At 40.0% G+C, this 18,163-nt stretch overlaps 1 protein-coding gene across 1 annotated transcript in view; it reads left to right on the forward strand.

The window, feature by feature from the left end:
• FRMPD4 (FERM and PDZ domain containing 4) overlaps nt 1-18,163 on the forward strand; it is a 403,801-nt gene that overhangs the window by 49,330 nt on the left and 336,308 nt on the right. The window lies entirely within an intron of this gene.

Here is an 18,163-nt window from a genome sequence, read left to right on the forward strand (position 1 = left end):
GACTCCATAATCAGTCATTTGTTGTCTTTGTATGGTGGTTGTGCAAGAATGTGGAAATCTGTGTTCAGTTGTCATGGCAATTTGCTTATTTACCTGCCCTTATCCATCATAACTGCTCTCTCTCTCTGTCTTAAGGAGAAAAGAATGTCTGGTTTAGCAGAACCACACTTTTAGTGAGATACTTGAATTAAATTTTTGAATTTGTGTCATTGTTGCATCTAGGCATCCCAGTCACGGACCAAGACCCCACTGTTAGGTGCTTGTACAAACACAGTACAAAAAGTGTCCCCTGCCCCAAAGAGCTTACAATTCTAAGTATAAAATGAGACAGATATAAACGGGAGTATAGGCAAACAATGAGGCAGTATTGGTCAGCATGGTAGGCAGGGGTCTTTGCACCTGAGCAATCTCGCTGATGTCAAGTTTTCTTTAGGCTTCACGTCAAAGGAGGGTTTTGAAAGAGGATACTGAGTTAGTTTTGAAGATATTTATGGGGAGCTTCTCCTAATTAGGAGGGGGCAGCATGAGGGTAAGCACATGGTGCTTATATGAAAATTTAACATGTGGATGATGAAGGCTATGACTTCATTTTAAATGCCTACTTCTCTATGTTCCTTTCCCTCTTAACCCACCTACTAGTTTCCCAGTCCTGTGATTTAGTTTAAGATATTTATATGGACAAGTTGCTTCAGATTTGTCTTCATACACCAAGCCAGACTTTTCACTTTGGGATGGACTTCTAAAATCAATGTATGTTCCCCCGCCCCCCCTCCAAATTTAATTTATTGCTGATCTGGCTTGAACGCTCTGCTATCACAAGTCTGGCCTAAGGATTTAGGGATGGGTTAGTGAGAGAATTATTTGAGATATACCTCAAACTATGGTAGACTGACTCATTTTACATAAACAAAGTATGTGTTTGGGGGCTCTTTTTAGGCCCACTTAGCCTCCTGCTGTAGAGATGGAGGCCCAGCTGCTTCTTTCTTTCAGCTTTAGCAATCAGTTGACCCTTAGATCAGTTTACATTTTTATGGCTGTCTTCACAAGAAACGTACAGTAGAACCTCAAAGTTATGAATGCCTCAGGAATGGAGGTTGTTCGTAACTCTGAAATGTTCATAACTCTGAACAAAATGTTATGGTTGTTCTTTCAAAAGTTTACAACTGAACATGGACTTAATACAGCTTTGGAACTTTAATATACAGCAGAAAAATGCTGCTTTCCCTTTATTTGTTCAGTAGTTTACATTTACCACAGTACTGTACTATATTTGCTTTTTTTTTTGGTCTCTGCTGCTGCCTGATTGCATACTTCCGGTTCCAAATGAGGTGTGTGGTTGACCAGTCAGTTCGTAACTCTGAGGTACTACTGCACTTTTTATTTTAAAATGAGAGCTGAGATTCTCCTTACTCTTATAATTCTCTCAAATCAGGGAGCTTCACTGCTATGAACCCCATGATTAACTCTTATCGTACTTCACTGGCATTGTATTTGTATTCCCTTCTCCCCCTCTCTGCCATTTACCTAATTGTGCTAAATGTCACCATCTCAGAGATATAGCCTGGTGCTCTTCCTGATCCCAGATGTAGTGTTCTACAACAGCGCTGCTTTTTTAGACTTATATAATATAGTAATCCACAATCAGTGCATAAACAGAAAATTGAAGCTGTAATTGAAGCAGAACATTTCAGAATGACAATAAAAGACTCTAATGGATTCCAAAGTTGAGGATCTCTTCCTAGGGATGTCTTGCCAGCAGTCCCCCTCCCTTTTAATCAGAGGACTGGTGCACTGAGCAACTTGTCATGGAACCACAAAGGGAGATGTGATCTATAAGTTATAAAAGGCCCAAACTGTTGAGGGTTTTACAAATCAAACCCTCTACTCTAAGCTACTTGCAGAAATTGGGATTGGTAGATTTTCCTCTAAAATCACTGTTTTGTAACTTGAAAATCCCAGCATTGGTGGGGTTTTTAACCCAAGGCCCAAGCTCTTTGAATGTGTAGCACGCAGCTGGAGTGCTGCTAAAACAAGAATATTCATTCCATATCTTTGAGTGTGCTGGGAAATACTTCCATAAGATACTACAGAAGCCAGAACAGATTTTGGGTAATCAGGGCAACTTTCCTTGAGGAAAATACTGCTTACTGGGTAGGCAGCCATGTTCTGTCCTAGCTATAATTTCCAGATGATCTTAAGGTGTAGCCCCATGTAATATACTTTTTTTCCCCCCTCTTAAAGGAGGTCCTTCGAAAGAGAGCTGAACCGACAGTCCTGAGACCAAGGTCACTTTATTCACAGAACAGGGCAGCAGTAGTGCAAGTTCATCAGAATTGTCCTATCAGTCTGTGCCTCATCTAAACCTGCTGCTTCCAGGAGTGAGAAGAGTTTGGTCCATATGTCCCTTTAATCCTTGTTCCCTCTGTTTTGAACACGCACACAGGTGCCAATTGTATGTTGTTTGAGTGGACTGTTTTTGTGGTGATCAGTGGGCAGATATGTATACTGGTCTGAGCTTTTCTGCTCAGCTGCTATGGGTCGGCAGAGATCATTCCTGTGGTAGAGTGTGTAGCAAAAGTTACTAAGCCATCCAGTTGCTTCATCAATAAGAAAATATTGGACATTTGATATTGGTGTTCCATCTGTAAATGTTTGTCCTATGAAGAAGTGGTGGGTTTCCTCCTTATCCATGTAGCAGTGGCCAAACTCTCCCCCTTTGCCTCCAGCTCTTTTTTTGTGCAGAGAGAGGGACTGTGAGAAAGTAAGTTATGCACTCAACTAACTTTCCAAGTCATAAGTGTAACAGCAAACAAACAAATGGACAATAACTTCTTATTTTCCTAGTAATGTCAGCATTACATCTCTGTTGTAAGAGAGCTAAATATAGCTGACTTTTGATGTTACTTTGAGAGGGATATTTTTAAAGGACTCTTGGTTTTTAGGCATCTTTTATTGTTTGATCAGTCTTAGCCGAAAGTGTCTCATGAAGGCATGTATCAATTACTTCAAAATCTTCATGAAACGATCTCCTTTGACCATCTTGTTTGCGTATTGCTACATAAGGCTTAATGTGTTCCTTTGTTATCATTGTGAGTGTGTTTTGTGGAGGTGTTGATTGCTCACAGTAATGCTTTCTGGTCCTCCAAGCTGCTGGTTGGGTTATAGAAACCTCTCCCACTCTCATTCTCTCTCACCTGCCTATTGAATGGAAGGGTAGCTTGTTTATTTTGAATGCTCAGTAGAAAGACCACTTTCTGCCCTAAGTATGGCTCTCTTTGGCCCTCTGTTTACCTCTTTATGATATATTTCTTTTGTCTGTAGATGTGCCTAGCCTTGTATGAATAATTTCATAACACTTAAATAACAATAAGGTAAGAGTTATGATGCATCTCTTCACTTGATTGGCATAGATGTCCCTTCTGTGGAATGCTTGTGCCATATTGCTAAGCAACCCTTAACTGCTACCCACATTCTGTTTGTACTTGTTAGGTATTTCTAACATTTAATTTCATCTTTATGAGTGAGTTGTTAGCTATATTGTTGCTGTCATATTAAGTATGGCTCATTCAGAGGAGTATGGACATTTTAATGGCACATCCTACATGACTGGCATTGGACATAAGTTCTTTTTATGTCCAAGGCCTGACGTAGCATTTGCTTGGAAGTCAGTTCATGTTAATGCTACCCAAAACAGATTTGCTGTTGAAGAATATGCCAGATGATGGTCCATGTCTAAAGGCCAATTTCTATAGTTTAGCCAGGAATTTGAATTTCTTAAACCCCATTTTTTCATTCACCACAGTGGTGACTGTGCATAACAAAGTCAGTGTTAAACTGTAGACAGCAACTTATCTCTTCTTTTTCTTCCCCTTATCCCATCAGCTGGGGTTGAGTTGTCATGCAAACATACGCCATCTTTGTCTGCCCAAGGCGGCACTAAGGTCCACCTACTTATCTTTCTTTGATGCAATCCATCCATTGCTTTGCTCGGGGTCTCACCCTCTACTACCGTACTACCTTTGTCAGATTACCTTCATTCATCCTCGTTATGTGTCCGAACCATTAAGTTGTGTCAGTGTTTGCTTGAGCCCTGGCACCTCTTTCATTACAAATTAATTAGGTGCTGGGGCTCAAGCAATTTTTTTACATTCATAACTGATGCAGCAAACCCATAGGTGCTGGGGCTCAGTCCTAGCAAGCCCTGGCACAAATTAAGCACTGAGTTGTGCTTCCTGGAGGTTGTCAGCCACATCAGACTTTGACTTCCATTTTGATATTTTCATTTTGAAATCTGTCTTTCCATGTAACTCTTCTTATGGTGCGAAGACATCTCCTCTTGAACACCTGTAGGCATTGAGCCTGACCTCTCTTTATTGCCTGTGCTTTTACACCATACAGTATTGTGGAGCACACCATTGTTCTATAGAGTTGGGCATTTACTTTCAGTGGCATACACTTGTCAGATACAACACCTGAAATGTGATTCCACACGCTTCCAGCACTCCTAAGTCTGGACTGTGCCTCATGTTCAAGCTCACCATCTTCTGTGACCCAGCTGTCAAGACCGGTCTGATCAGTCTGGTTTAATCTCACTGCATTAATCTCGATGTCCAATTTCCCTGTGGCACCTCTGCTGACCCTTATGCTCATTTTCATCCCATGAGTACTTAGGTGGTCGTGCTACTGGTTTTCTGTTTTCTCTAGAGCCTTCTTTTGAGGATGCCCTTATTACTATATTACCAATATATAACAGCCTTCTCACATTTTTCCATTAGAATCTTCCTGCTGATGTAGTCCATCAGTATGATAAATAGCACTGAACTGAGTGCCAACACTTGGCACATGCTTTCACTTCAAAGGGACCTGTCGTTCCAAAACATGTTGAGATCACTTTTTTAGGTGGTCTATATAAGGCATTCACCGGAGTTATAAAATCCTCAGACACTACAGGTTCTTATTTCCTCAGCAGTGGTGTAAGCATCCTTCTGTCCACTTTCTTGTACGTCTTTTCTAGGTCTATAAAAGCTATCCTGTTGGTGCTCTAGCCACTTCTCTATCCCTTGCCAAATTACAAACATGGCAACTGTGCTACCTCGTCCTTCCTTAATGCCAAACTATTCTTGTTTGAGGAGGGGTTCCACCATTCTCCTAATTCTAGCATCCAGCGTAGGTTCCAGTTCCAGGATCTTATCATTCAAGTATTTTATTTCATGCTCCACAAATCAAGAAGAACTCTTTTGATTGATTCCTGCCCCCCCCGCCGACATGCAGATATGTCACTCACTAACTGTCTTAAGTTATCAACCCATAACTAATGCTCATCTTGCAAAGAATTTTGCAAAAGACTGTTATTTAAAGAGTGACTGAGGAAAATTTATTTTGCTGTGGTTGCTAAATAAGACCAGTAATGGTTAAAAAAGAAAGCCAAGTCTCCAGCAGAAGAGAATATTACTGAGAGAGAATACTTATTAGTTGTGCAGAAGAACACAGATATTGATTTTTATCCACCCTGAGTATAGTATGATTTAAAAAAAAAAACTTCCTGCACAGGTATGCCATTGCATAACTGTCCATTATAAATTTATAGTCTGCAGAACTGACCACTTTCAGAGACTTGTTACTCGAATAGAAGGGTCTAGAAGTAGGCAAACCCTACTTTTTCTTGTTCCCCATGTGTTAGAACATACATCAGAACATTTGGTGACTCTGTAACATTCATTAAGTGACCATAAGATTCCTATGCAATAGAGTGAATATATTAAGAGATTTATATTTCTAACAATCTGTATGGCCAGACTGTATAATCAGGGACATTGATATTGGTTTGCATAATAGGCATTAGTTAAAATTACATAAAATGGTTCTGAAATAGGAATGGGGGAGGGGGAAGAGGGGAAGACACACTGTGTGCTTCTAGTCCTGCAGGGCTGAAACATGAAGGACTAAAACTGTCATTTTTAGGTCACTTTTACAAGATTTTATAGCTCTCTTAGTTTTACACATGGGATTCATGGCACAGATCGTTAGCCCTAGGATAGCTAGGGCACTTAGCTTTAAGGTGCAGATAATTACCTGTTGAAAGGCAACTATTCATTTCACAATTATTTGATTCACTTGTAGCTTCCCCCCCCCCAAAAGGAAACACTATAGCCTCATCTACACCTAAAAGGTCAACCTAGCTACACCCCTCGGGGTGAAAAATTCACACCTCTAGGAGACATAGTTAAGATGACCTAAGCCCTGGTGTCGACACCGCTAGGTTGACTGAAGAATTCTTCCATCGACCTACCTACAGCTTCTTGGAGAGATGAGTTACTACAGCAGTGGAAGACCCCTTCTAGCAGTGTAGGAAGCGTCTACACTACAATGCTACAGCGGAATAGCTGCAGCGCTGGAGCTGTGCCACTGTAGTTCTTGTAGTGTAGACATAACTTAATCTTTCAGTAATAGAACCCAGACTCTGATCTTGTCAAATCCTGCAAGGTAAGCAGTGTGAGCCTGGTCAGTGTTTGGATAAGAAACGTCTGGGGAAAACCCAAGGCTGTACAAGAAGTGATGCTGGTGGATTAGTGGCTGATACTTCCCTCAGCTACCACTGAACCAGTGCCACAGCATGATGTGCATTGTGTGGTTGGGGGGGCAGTCTTTCTTGTGAGGTATAAAGCTGCTTGACCACTTTTGCCATACTAATGGTCATTAGGGTTGCCAGTTTTGGTTGGACATATCCCTGGAGTTTTCACCACATGACATCTTTAATTAAAGATTAATCCTGGAGGGCTGGCAACCCTAATGGTCATGGGAAACTTTTTTTGCTATAGAACAATTTTTAGTTCAAGTATGCAGGTCAAAAATGACTTTGCTAATTGCATCCTGCCTTTGTAGACTATACTGGCAAGTTCAGTTATCCTGTAGAAAGGGAAAAGGTGGGTGAGGACGGAGCATAATGGGCAAGGAGGACGGAGCATAATGGGCAAGGAGGGTGAGGTTTGGCAGTTGAATGGCTGCAGTGGTAGGAAAGGGTGGGATGAAAGTAGACCAACAACCAGCGGTAATCGAACAAACAAGAAAAGAAAAAAATGTCCAGATTCAAAGTTTCAGAGTTGGAAGAATAGGATAGTAATTTAATCCATTCCATGATGATAATATGAGATTAATTAGTATTGATGCATGGATATGCAGAAGTGCGAAAGAGATGTGACATCAACTAGATTCAGATCTAAGATATGAGTAGGCACCATAAGGGAATATGCAAGTTGAGAACCGGGAGAAATTGGAGGGAGGGGGAGAGGAGAAAGAGGCTACATATCAAATAGCAGTTTTATATTTAATATTAAATATGTCAGAAGACTCTTTGCAATATAAACTACACATCAGTTGAGTCATAAATTTTGAGATCATTTTAGTTTTTCCCCTATGTAAGACTTAGACATTAGGATAAATTCCAAAGTATAACTTGTGTGTTGTTTTAGCTAGGCAGACTCCACTGTGACTCTTTAAAGTGATTGTACAGGGCTTTAGCTCATCTCCAATGTGTTATTTATACTTCACTATTCACAGGAAGGTGCTTTTTGATTCAATATTTTGGACATAATTCAAACTCGAACTTCAGTTGTCGTTAAGTTCATAGTTTTAGGGAAAAACAGGATCCGAACACTTCATTTTACGTACATTGTTTCTTTTTCTGTTACAATAATAAGTGTAGGCGCAACTGACTTTCCCAATACTATTTTATGTAATAAGAAAATGACAAGGAGAACAAGCTTGTTTGGAAGTGAATATTAGTCTGCTGAAGTCTGAAATGTGGAGTTAAATGTAGCCCATCGCCTCATTCCGAACTATTGCAACTTTTGTTGTGATCCTTCCTTATGATCAGTTTAAAAATGCTCCTTTTATCTTCAATTGGGCACCAAAATAACCTGAAACAATGGGACACTTAGGATCGGATTCTAGTCAATTTTTTTCTGGATTTACAGATCAGAATCTGGCCCTAAAACAAACTGTTACTTCACAGCAGAAGTGTAATTACTTCAAGAGGAAGTCAGCTCTGCACTGCGTAGCTTTTTATTGGTAAAATGGGTTCTGCCCGAAAAAGGTGAAGTGTTTGAAACCAAAACCTATCAGACACTTCAGAGAATAAATATTTAAATTTTGATGCTCTTTGAAATGATGGGTTTCAGAGTAACAGCCGTGTTAGTCTGTATTCACAAAAAGAAAAGGAGTACTTGTGGCACCTGAGAGACTAACCAATTTATTTGAGCATAAGCTTTCGTGAGCTACAGCTTACTTCATCGGATGCATACTGTGGAAAGTGTAGAAGATCTTTTTATACACACAAAGCATGAAAAAATACCTCCCCGCTACCCCATTCTCCTCCTGGTAATAGCTTATCTAAAGTGACCACTCTCCTTACAATGTGTATGATAATCAAGGTGGGCCATTTCCAGCACAAATCCAAGGTTTAACAAGAACGTTTGGGGGGGGGTAGGAAAAAACAAGGGGAAATAGGTTACCTTGCATAATGACTTAGCCATTCCCAGTCTCTATTCAAGCCTAAGTTAATTGTATCCAATTTGCAAATGAATTCCAATTCAACAGCTTCTCGCTGGAGTCTGGATTTGAAGTTTTTTTGTTGTAATATCGCAACTTTCATGTCTGTAATCGCGTGACCAGAGAGATTGAAGTGTTCTCCAACTGGTTTATGAATGTTATAATTCTCTCAGCCCAGCAGAAGCAGTTGTCCTGTCTCGGGGCCTCTCCTTCTGTCCCTCCACCCCCACGAACATGATACAGTTCTGTGGTGACCTAGAATCCTATTTTCAATGTCTCCGACTCAAGGAATATTTCCAACATACCTCTGAACAACATACTAATCCACAGAGACCTCCTTACCAACACTACAAAAAGAAGGATTCTAGGTGGACTCCTCCTGAAGGTCGAAACAGCAGACTGGACTTCTACATAGAGTGCTTCCGCCGACGTGCACGGGCTGAAATTGTGAAAAAGCAGCAACACTTGCCCCATAACCTCAGACGTGCAGAACACAATGCCATCCGCAGCCTCAGAAACAACTCTGACATCATAATCAAAAAGGCTGACAAAGGAGGTGCTGTTGTCATCATGAATAGGTCGGAATATGAACAAGAGGCTTCTCGGCAGCTCTCCAACACCACTTTCTACAAGCCATTACCCTCTGATCCCACTGAGAGTTACCAAAAGAAACTACAGCATTTGCTCAAGAAACTCCCTGAAAAAGCACAAGATCAAATCCGCACAGACACAGCCCTGGAACCCCGACCTGGGATATTCTGTCTACTACCCAAGATCCATAAACCTGGAAATCCTGGGCGCCCCATCATCCCATGATCTTCCTGATAACACCATCCTGGCCACTACGGATGTAGAAGCCCTCTACACCAACATTCCACACAAAGATGGACTACAAGCAGTCAAGAACACTATCCCCGATAATGTCACGGCTAACCTGGTGGCTGAACTTTGTGACTTTGTCCTTACCCATAACTATTTTACATTTTGGGACAATGTATACCTTCAGATCAGCGGCACTGCTATGGGTACCCGCATGGCCTCACAGTATGCCAACATTTTTATGGCTGACTTAGAACAACGCTTCCTCAGCTCTCATCCCCTAATGCCCCTACTCTACTTGTGCTATATTGATGACATCTTCATCATCTGGACCCATGGAAAAGAAGCCCTTGAGGAATTCCACCATGATTTCAACAATTTCCATCCCACCATCAACCTCAGCCTGGACCAGTCCACACAAGAGATCCACCTCCTGGACACTACAGTGCTAATAAATGATAGTCACATAAACACCACCCTATCCCGGAAACCTACTGACCGCTATTCCTACCTACATGCCTCCAGCTTTCACCCTGACCATACCACACGATCCATCATCTACAGCCAAGCTCTGTGATACAACCGCATTTGCTCCAACCCCTCAGACAGAGACAAACACCTACAAGATCTCTATCAAGCATTCTTACAACTACAGTACCCACCTGCGGAAGTGAAGAAACAGATTGATAGAGCCAGAAGAGTACCCAGAAGTCACCTACTACAGGACAGGCCTAACAAAGAAAATAACGGAACGCCACTAGCCGTCACCTTCAGCCCCCAACTAAAACCCCTCCAACGTATTATTAAGGATCTACAACCTATCCTGAAGGATGACCCAACACTCTCACAAATCTTGGGAGACAGGCCAGTCCTTGCCTACAGACAGCCCCTCAACCTGAAGCAAATACTCACCAGCAACCACATACCACACAACAGAACCACTAACCCAGGAATCTATCCTTGCAACAAAGCCCGTTGCCAACTGTGCCCACATATCTATTCAGGGGACACCATCACAGGGCCTAATCACATCAGCCACACTATCAGAGGCTCGTTCACCTGCACATCCACCAATGTGATATGTGCCAGCAATGCCCCTCTGCCATGTACATTGGTCAAACTGGACAGTCTCTACGTAAAAGAATAAATGGACACAAATCAGATGTCAAGAATTATAACATTCATAAACCAGTCGGAGAACACTTCAATCTCTCTGGTCACGCGATTACAGACATGAAAGTTGTGATATTACAACAAAAAAACTTCAAATCCAGACTCCAACGAGAAACTGTTGAATTGGAATTCATTTGCAAATTGGATACAATTAACTTAGGCTTAAATAGACACTGGGAGTGGCTAAGTCATTATGCAAGGTAACCTATTTCCCCTTGTTTTTTCCTACCCCTCCCCCCCCCAGACGTTCTTGTTAAACCCTGGATTTGTGCTGGAAATGGCCCACCTTGATTATCATACACATTGTAAGGAGAGTGGTCACTTTAGATAAGCTATTACCAACAGCAGAGTGGGGTGGGGAGAGGTATTTTTTCATGCTTTGTGTGTATTAAAAGATCTTCTACACTTTCCACAGTATGCATCCGATGAAGGGAGCTGTAGCTCACAAAAGCTTATGCTCAAATAAATTGGTTAGTCTCTAAGGTGCCACAAGTCCTCCTTTTCTTTTTGTGAAATGATGAGGAGCTATGCCTTAATTCAGTCTTCCTGTCGTTTTTATCGATTTTTTTCCTTTGCTGGAGATGCCCCTGTTTGAATATCAAAAGCAGATTTACATTCACTTTGAATATTTTAATTTTTTTCTTTTACTACCAAACTTTAGCTTTTAGCTTGTGTCTGTTGTAATAGGTCCCTCATGGACATTACAAAACATGTAAGACAATACATTAATATTGACTGTACTACATTTTATATATCTATATCTATCTATCTATATCCCAAAGCGACAGATTGCTAAATTGGACATTTCGTTAACATTTTACTGTAAGATTACTATTATTATGATTTGTGGAGTGCTCTCACTTTTTCATGATTCTCACTCTATAATAATAATAATTAATAATTTGAGAGTGCTTCCTATTTATGAGATAATAAATGTGTTAGATGAATAAACTCTGAGCCAGGGTCTACATTAGAAAAACTACCATTTGCTAAGAATGGGTTCAGCATGGGTTCAGCTGCATGGGATTTAAATGCAAGCATAGACCAGGACAAACTACTTTTCAGCAGTTTCAGAAAAATGCGGCTAAGATTTGTTCTTGGTTTTAAATAGGCCTGGACTAAAATTTTCAATTAACCTAATTTTCTGTCAAAAATTTCTTTCATCAGAATAAAATTTACAAAAACTGCATCTTTTCTTTAGAAAATTTTGATTTTCATTGAAAAACAGAATGCTTTAAAACCAAAATATTTCCACCAAGAACAGACATATTTTGATGTGCTGTAGTGCCTCTTGGGAATTATAGTTTGTTTACCTCATGGTCCCTATTTCCCTTTATGGGCTGAGTTCCCCAGCAGCACTCTCCTGCATCACGTGATGCTCCGTGGTCAAGGACTCCAAAGATGTATTGACTCCTATTTCCAGGAGGAGAAACTGTAGAGCATCGTGGGAGAGGGAGACTGCCCGACAGAGGAGAATGGAAGCATGAGGCTTCTGAACTACAACTCCTATGAAGCATCACAGCAGCATTTTGAAATCAAAATATTTTCATGTTTGTCCAAAATTTTTCAGTGTTTGAATTGTTGCCAAAAATATAACTAGATCTGCTCTTGAAACCCATATAATAAAACATATACACAGTTTGTGTAAACTCCCTGACCTTCCCCTGACAGAGTGGGATACAAAACTCTATTCTACACTCCCTTTGGAACGATGGACAGAGCATGAAGGGACATATGTATCTTTAGCACATCTAGCATATAAATATCTTGCAACACCAGCTACAACAATGCAATGTGAATGCCTGTTCTCACTTTCAAGTGACAATGTAATTAAGAAGTGGGCGGCATTATCCCCTATAAATGTAAACACACTTGTTTCTCTTAGCGATTGGCTGAACAAGAAATAGGACTGAGTGGACTTGTAGGCGCTAACGTTTTACATTGTTTTTTTTGAGTGAAGTTATGTAATAAAAAACCCTACATTTCTAAGTTGCACTTTCATTATCAAGAGATTGCACTACAGTACTTGTATGAGGTGAATTGAAAAATACTTTCTTTTGTTACAAATATTTGCACTGTAAAAATGAAATAAAAATAATATAAAGTAAGCACTGTACACTTCGTATTCTGTGTAGTAATTGAAATCGATATATTTGAAAATGTAGAAAACATCAAAAAATATTTAATAAATTTCAATTGGTATTCTGTTGTTTAATGGTGCGATTAATGCGATTAATTTTTTTGAGTTAATCGCGTGAGTTAACTGCGATGAATCGGTAGCCCTAGTATTTTGTGTTTGTGTAGATGAAATACATCCAATACTACTGTTCTGGCAAAAACGTTAATAGACTGCATGTTATGATTTATTGAAGTATGCGGTGTTGTAGCTGTGTTGGTCTGAGAGTATTAGAGAGAAGGCGGGTGAGGTCACATCTCTTATTGGACCAATTTCTGTTGGTGAGAGAGACAAGCTTTTGAGGTATCTGAAGAAGAGCTCTGTGTAAGCTCTAAAGCTTGTCTCTCTCACCAACAGAAGTGGGTCCAATAAGAGCTATCACCTCACACCTTACGTCTCTAATGATTTATTGAAGTAAGGACTAACCAAGAAGAGAGCTTGGCCTAAGGGAGCCCATGAGGTTTGGCTACCGCAACCATGGTGTAAGGTTGTTAAGGGGATTGTGTGAATTATATACTCTTTGGATTGCATGGGGACTAGCAGAGGATTCAGCTTCAGAGGCTGTTGTTGTAGTCAGGCCTCTTTGTGGTTCGGTTGTGTCACAGAGCAGCTTCACCAAAGAAGGATTAATGGCCAAACCTTCTGAAGGAAAAGCCTTAATTTTGGCAACACAAACTCCATGCTGGTGACAAGGACTTGGCCTAATGGGTTTACTGAGTGGAAAGAATAAGGCACAATCAGCAGAGAGGAACAGATAAAGATCTGAAACAGGGAAAGACCAAAGGTGAGAGAGTTTGGAACTGTTTCTTAGTGGCAACTTTCCTAAAGTTTCTGCAAGTGGGATTGCCTGCGTATGACTGTGTGGGGCCTGTGTTGGAGGTAAATAGGGCTTGTGTTCATCTTCTGAATAAACAAATTGAGCTAGAAGAGACAATGCTGTCACCAGTTTCTCTCCTACTGGGAAACCTTACTCACTGCAAAGCTCCAAAATCTGTTATTTCTTGGTAAAGGACAACAGTCCTAAAGGTTTCAGAGTAGCAGCCGTGTTAGTCTATATCCGGAAAAAGAAAAGGAGGACTTGTGGCACCTTCACAAAAGCTTATGCTCTAATAAATTTGTTAGTCTCTAAGGTGCCACAAGTACTAAAGGTGTTGGTTTTTTTGTTTTTTTGTTTTTGTTTTGTTTTGAAGGATCTCAGATAAGAGTTCCCAGATCTGTGCACAGTTGCCATAGTTACATGTGAAAAATCAGTAAATGTGCACATGAATGGGTCATATCTTGCCAGGTGCAAAGTGTTTCCTGCTGGATGATGAGAGCCCTTGATCAGCATAAAAGTAAATGGGACCTCAGGGCACTTAACACTCAGAGGGTTGCGCCCCTAAATTATCTTTCTAAATAGGACACCTATCACCATTAGCCAAACAAATAGTCTTTTTTGTGTGTGTTTAACTGATTTATATACGCACTTAGGCCATTTCTACTCTTACAAGCTTACAGCGGCAAGGTTTCACCGATACAGCTGTGCCACTGGAGGATTGCTTGTGTAGCCGCGTTATGCCAACAGGCGAGAGCTCTCCCATCGAAGTAATAAAACCAGCTCAATGCATGGTGATAGTGAGAACGTCTCCCACTGACATAGCACTGTGCATATGAGCACTTATGCCAGCAAAAATTATGTCGCTCAGAGGTGTGAAGGAAGTTTTGCTGACATAAGCACTAGTGTTGACCCGGTCTGAGTTATCTCAAGTGCATAGACATTTGCCCTTTGGTACATGCTACTTTGTGTGTGCAGACTTGGGCCTCTGATTTCTGAAAATCTGGCCGTCTATTTAATCTGTAGAGACTGAAAAGACACCAACACTCAGCTCTTCTCACAAGCTCTGGATGTCCCGTGTAACTGACAAGTAGCAGAGTGAAACAGGTCATATTTAGTGCTGAATTCTAATTTGCAACAGAACCTGCATCTGTAAAGGCAGCAACATCTGCTCTTTTTTGCTAAATACAGTTCCTGTAGGAAAAAAAATATAAATATTCATTTAAACATGCATCTGAAAGGATCACGTACGGAATCACAGCTGGTCTGATGCCTTCAGGAACAAAAATGTATCACCATTAGTTTCTGTGCATATTTTTTAGCTGACTTTTTTTTTAAAAGTTGCCTTAATATGCAACCATTTGATTAAATAGTGTTTCAACTGTTGCTGTCGTCAACATTTTTGCGTATCATTTTTATTATACTATGTGATTGCTGACAGCTTGTTTCTTTAGATAACTCCAGTTGGCTTTTTAACTAAGGCTTACTTGCTTAATAGACACTTTTCTTTTTCTCTTGATTGATTAAACTGTCATTTTAACTCCTTCAGTTAGTCACTAGACAGGGCTGAGGGGACAACAAGCCTCTATTTCTTTCTCCTTGTATATATTTTCCTGTGTGTGTGTGTGTGTGTGTGTGTTTTTTAATACCTCTCCTTCGAGATGATAAAGCTGTTCTTTCTCTTTGTTTTTACCATGGTGAGTTTTTCGTCATTTAGGCTAAATATTGGATGAGTCATTTGCTCCCCTGAATACATCCAAACATGATTCAAGCCAAACGTTGACCCAAAATTGATTTATTCACATTTGTGTGTTCTCATATTTTGGCATTTGCGATTCTTGTCTACACTGAACAAATTAAAAATGAAACCCTGGGAAATATAAAATTATAGAAGTCCTTGAAACTAGTAACATTAGAAGTAGCAGTTATCAATAGTATTAGGTGATTAGATGATAACTTGCTCATGAGTATTTCTACATTCTGGAAACTTAAAATTCCATCTCTGTGCAGGACATTTTCTGCTATACTGTATGAAATCCATTGAATAGAATTGACAAAAAAACCTCACACTTTCTGCAGAACGAGAAAAATTACAAGGTTCCAAAATTGGACATTAGAGATGGTTGAAAAAGAAACAAAACTTTCTCAAAGAAGTGTCTTGTTTTTTAGTCAAACCGTCAAGAATTTGAAATTTTGGTGATTAAATGTACTGAAATTTGAACTTTGTTGTCTGTCAAAATTTGACATTTTGACAAGAACAAAAGGAAATTTTCATACATACTTTTGAAAATTTGTTTTTGTGGCTAGCCCCACTGCTATTTGGCGTTATAGGCAACTGGCAATAGGTGACTGGGCAACAAAAATGGCAGATGAAATTTCATGTTGATAAATGCAAAGTAATGCACATTGAAAAACATAATCCGAGCTATACATATAAAATGATGGGTCTAAATTAGCTGTTAGCGTGCAAGAAAGAGATCTTGAAGTCATTGTGGATAGTTCTTTGAAAACATCCACTCAGTGTGCAGCGGCAGTCAAAAAAAGCGAACCGAAAGTTGGGATCATTGAGAAAGGGATAGATAATAAGACATAAAAGATCATATTGCCTCTATATAAATCCATGGTATGCCCATAACTTGAATACTGCGTGCAGATGTGGTCTCCCCATCGCAAAAAAGATATATTGGAATTGGAAAAGGTTCAGAAAAGGGCAACAAAAATGATTAGGGGTATGGAACAGCTTTCATATGAGGAGAGATTAATAAGACTGGGACTTTTCACCTTTGAAAAGAGATGACTAAGGGGGGATGTGATAGACTTCCATAAAATCATGAGTGGTGTGGAAAAAGTAAATAAAGTGTTGTTTACTTCTTTTCGTAACACAAGAACTAGGGGTCACCAAATGAAATTAATAGGCAGCAGGTTTAAACAAACAAAAGGAAGTATTTCTTCACATACTGCACCTGTCAACCTGTCAAACTCCTTGCCAGAGGATGTTGTGAAGGCCAAGACTATAACAGGGTTCAAAAAAGAACTTGGTAAGTTCATGGAGGATAGGTCCATCAATGGCTATTAGCTGGGTTGGGTAGGGATGGTGTCCCTAGCCTTTGTTTGCCAGAAGCTGGGAATGGGTGACAGGAGATGGATCACTTGATGATTACCTGTTCTGTTCATTTCTTCTGAAGCACCTGGTATTGGACACTGTTGGAAGACCGGATACTGGGTTAGATGGACCTTTGTTCTGACCCAGAATGGCCGTTCTTATGGCACATGCTACATTTTGCCAGGGTAACTTTGTCAGTTTGAGTTTCAATAAACATGCCTATAGGACTTTTATTTTTGGAAATGCTGTTTTATTATCTGAATCAGTCTTGGGGCTGCTGTGTTTATCATTTGTGAGTCTTCCTCCTGATTGACTGGTATCTTGTTTGCTATGACAAGGTAATTGCTAAAGCAGTGGTTCCCAAATTGTGGGTCACGACCCCAAATCAGGAGCTGGCAATCCCTTTTGCTCTGCAAAATGGCATCCTCCACACACACTGTGACCTCATATGTATGGTGCGCATGAGGCCATGCTGTGTGGAGGAAGCCATTTTGCTTTCCATTCTATCCCAGCAGCAAATCCTTCAATAAAATAGGATTGTGCCAGCAAAAAATTAGGGAACCCTGTGCCCGAGGATTCTTGAAGTTCTTTTTATTATTTAGCCAAGATCAGGTCTGACGGAATTGAAATGATTACATTTCATGATATTCTGTTTATTCCTGGGACCTTAGATTTATTAGACATGAAGCGACCTCAGATTTATTAGACATGAAGCGACATTCTGCTGCAATGTCATTTTGCTGTGATAAACAGTGTTTGATACAGCAAAGATAATATTTTGTTTCAGCAGTCCTCCCGGGAACAGATAGCATAAAGCAGAAAGACTAGATAAACTTAACCCAGTTAAGAGTGGAAAATAAACATTCTGTATGAACAAAAAAATTGGCAGATCATTCTTAATTTAAAATTTTTGGTTGTTTTAGTTATTTGTGTACATGATTTGCAAAGTATTTCATGGCTCCATTATTAGCCCATATAATTAGTGGGCTTTAGTGCTTTATTTTACATTTCTACAAAAGTATAAATTGAGATGCCAACTACACACTAACCATTGGTTCTGCTCTGCAGGGGTCCTCACGATCAGACCCAGGGAAATAACTGATTTTTGAGTTCACTGACAGTTCTGAAAAATTGGGGAGGGAAAAAAAAAACAGTTTGACCTGAACTGAAACCAAAATTTTTCAGAATTTTGGGTGAATTGAAAAAGTCAGAGAAAATTTTGGTTTGGTTTGAACAAAAAGTTTCACTCAACTTAAAATGTTTGTTTTTGATTTTGGCATGATTTAAAAAAAAAGGAAATTAAATACTAGATTCACAAAATGGAGGCAGTGGGGGTACCCCCATATACATAAAAGCCCCCAGTGTGTGAGCCTGAGGTTCAAATCTCCCCTTTGGAGTAGGGACTTGACCCTTGATCTCCTTTTCCCCCCTCCCCCCAGGTGAGTACCCTAATCATCAGGCTTTGGATTATTTCTAGGGTGAATCTCTCTGCCTGCCCTATTGAAGCTGTTCCACTTCGTATAAAATATTT

Source organism: Eretmochelys imbricata, chromosome 1, assembly GCF_965152235.1.
Source record: "Eretmochelys imbricata isolate rEreImb1 chromosome 1, rEreImb1.hap1, whole genome shotgun sequence".
NCBI classification, from domain to species: domain Eukaryota; kingdom Metazoa; phylum Chordata; order Testudines; family Cheloniidae; genus Eretmochelys; species Eretmochelys imbricata.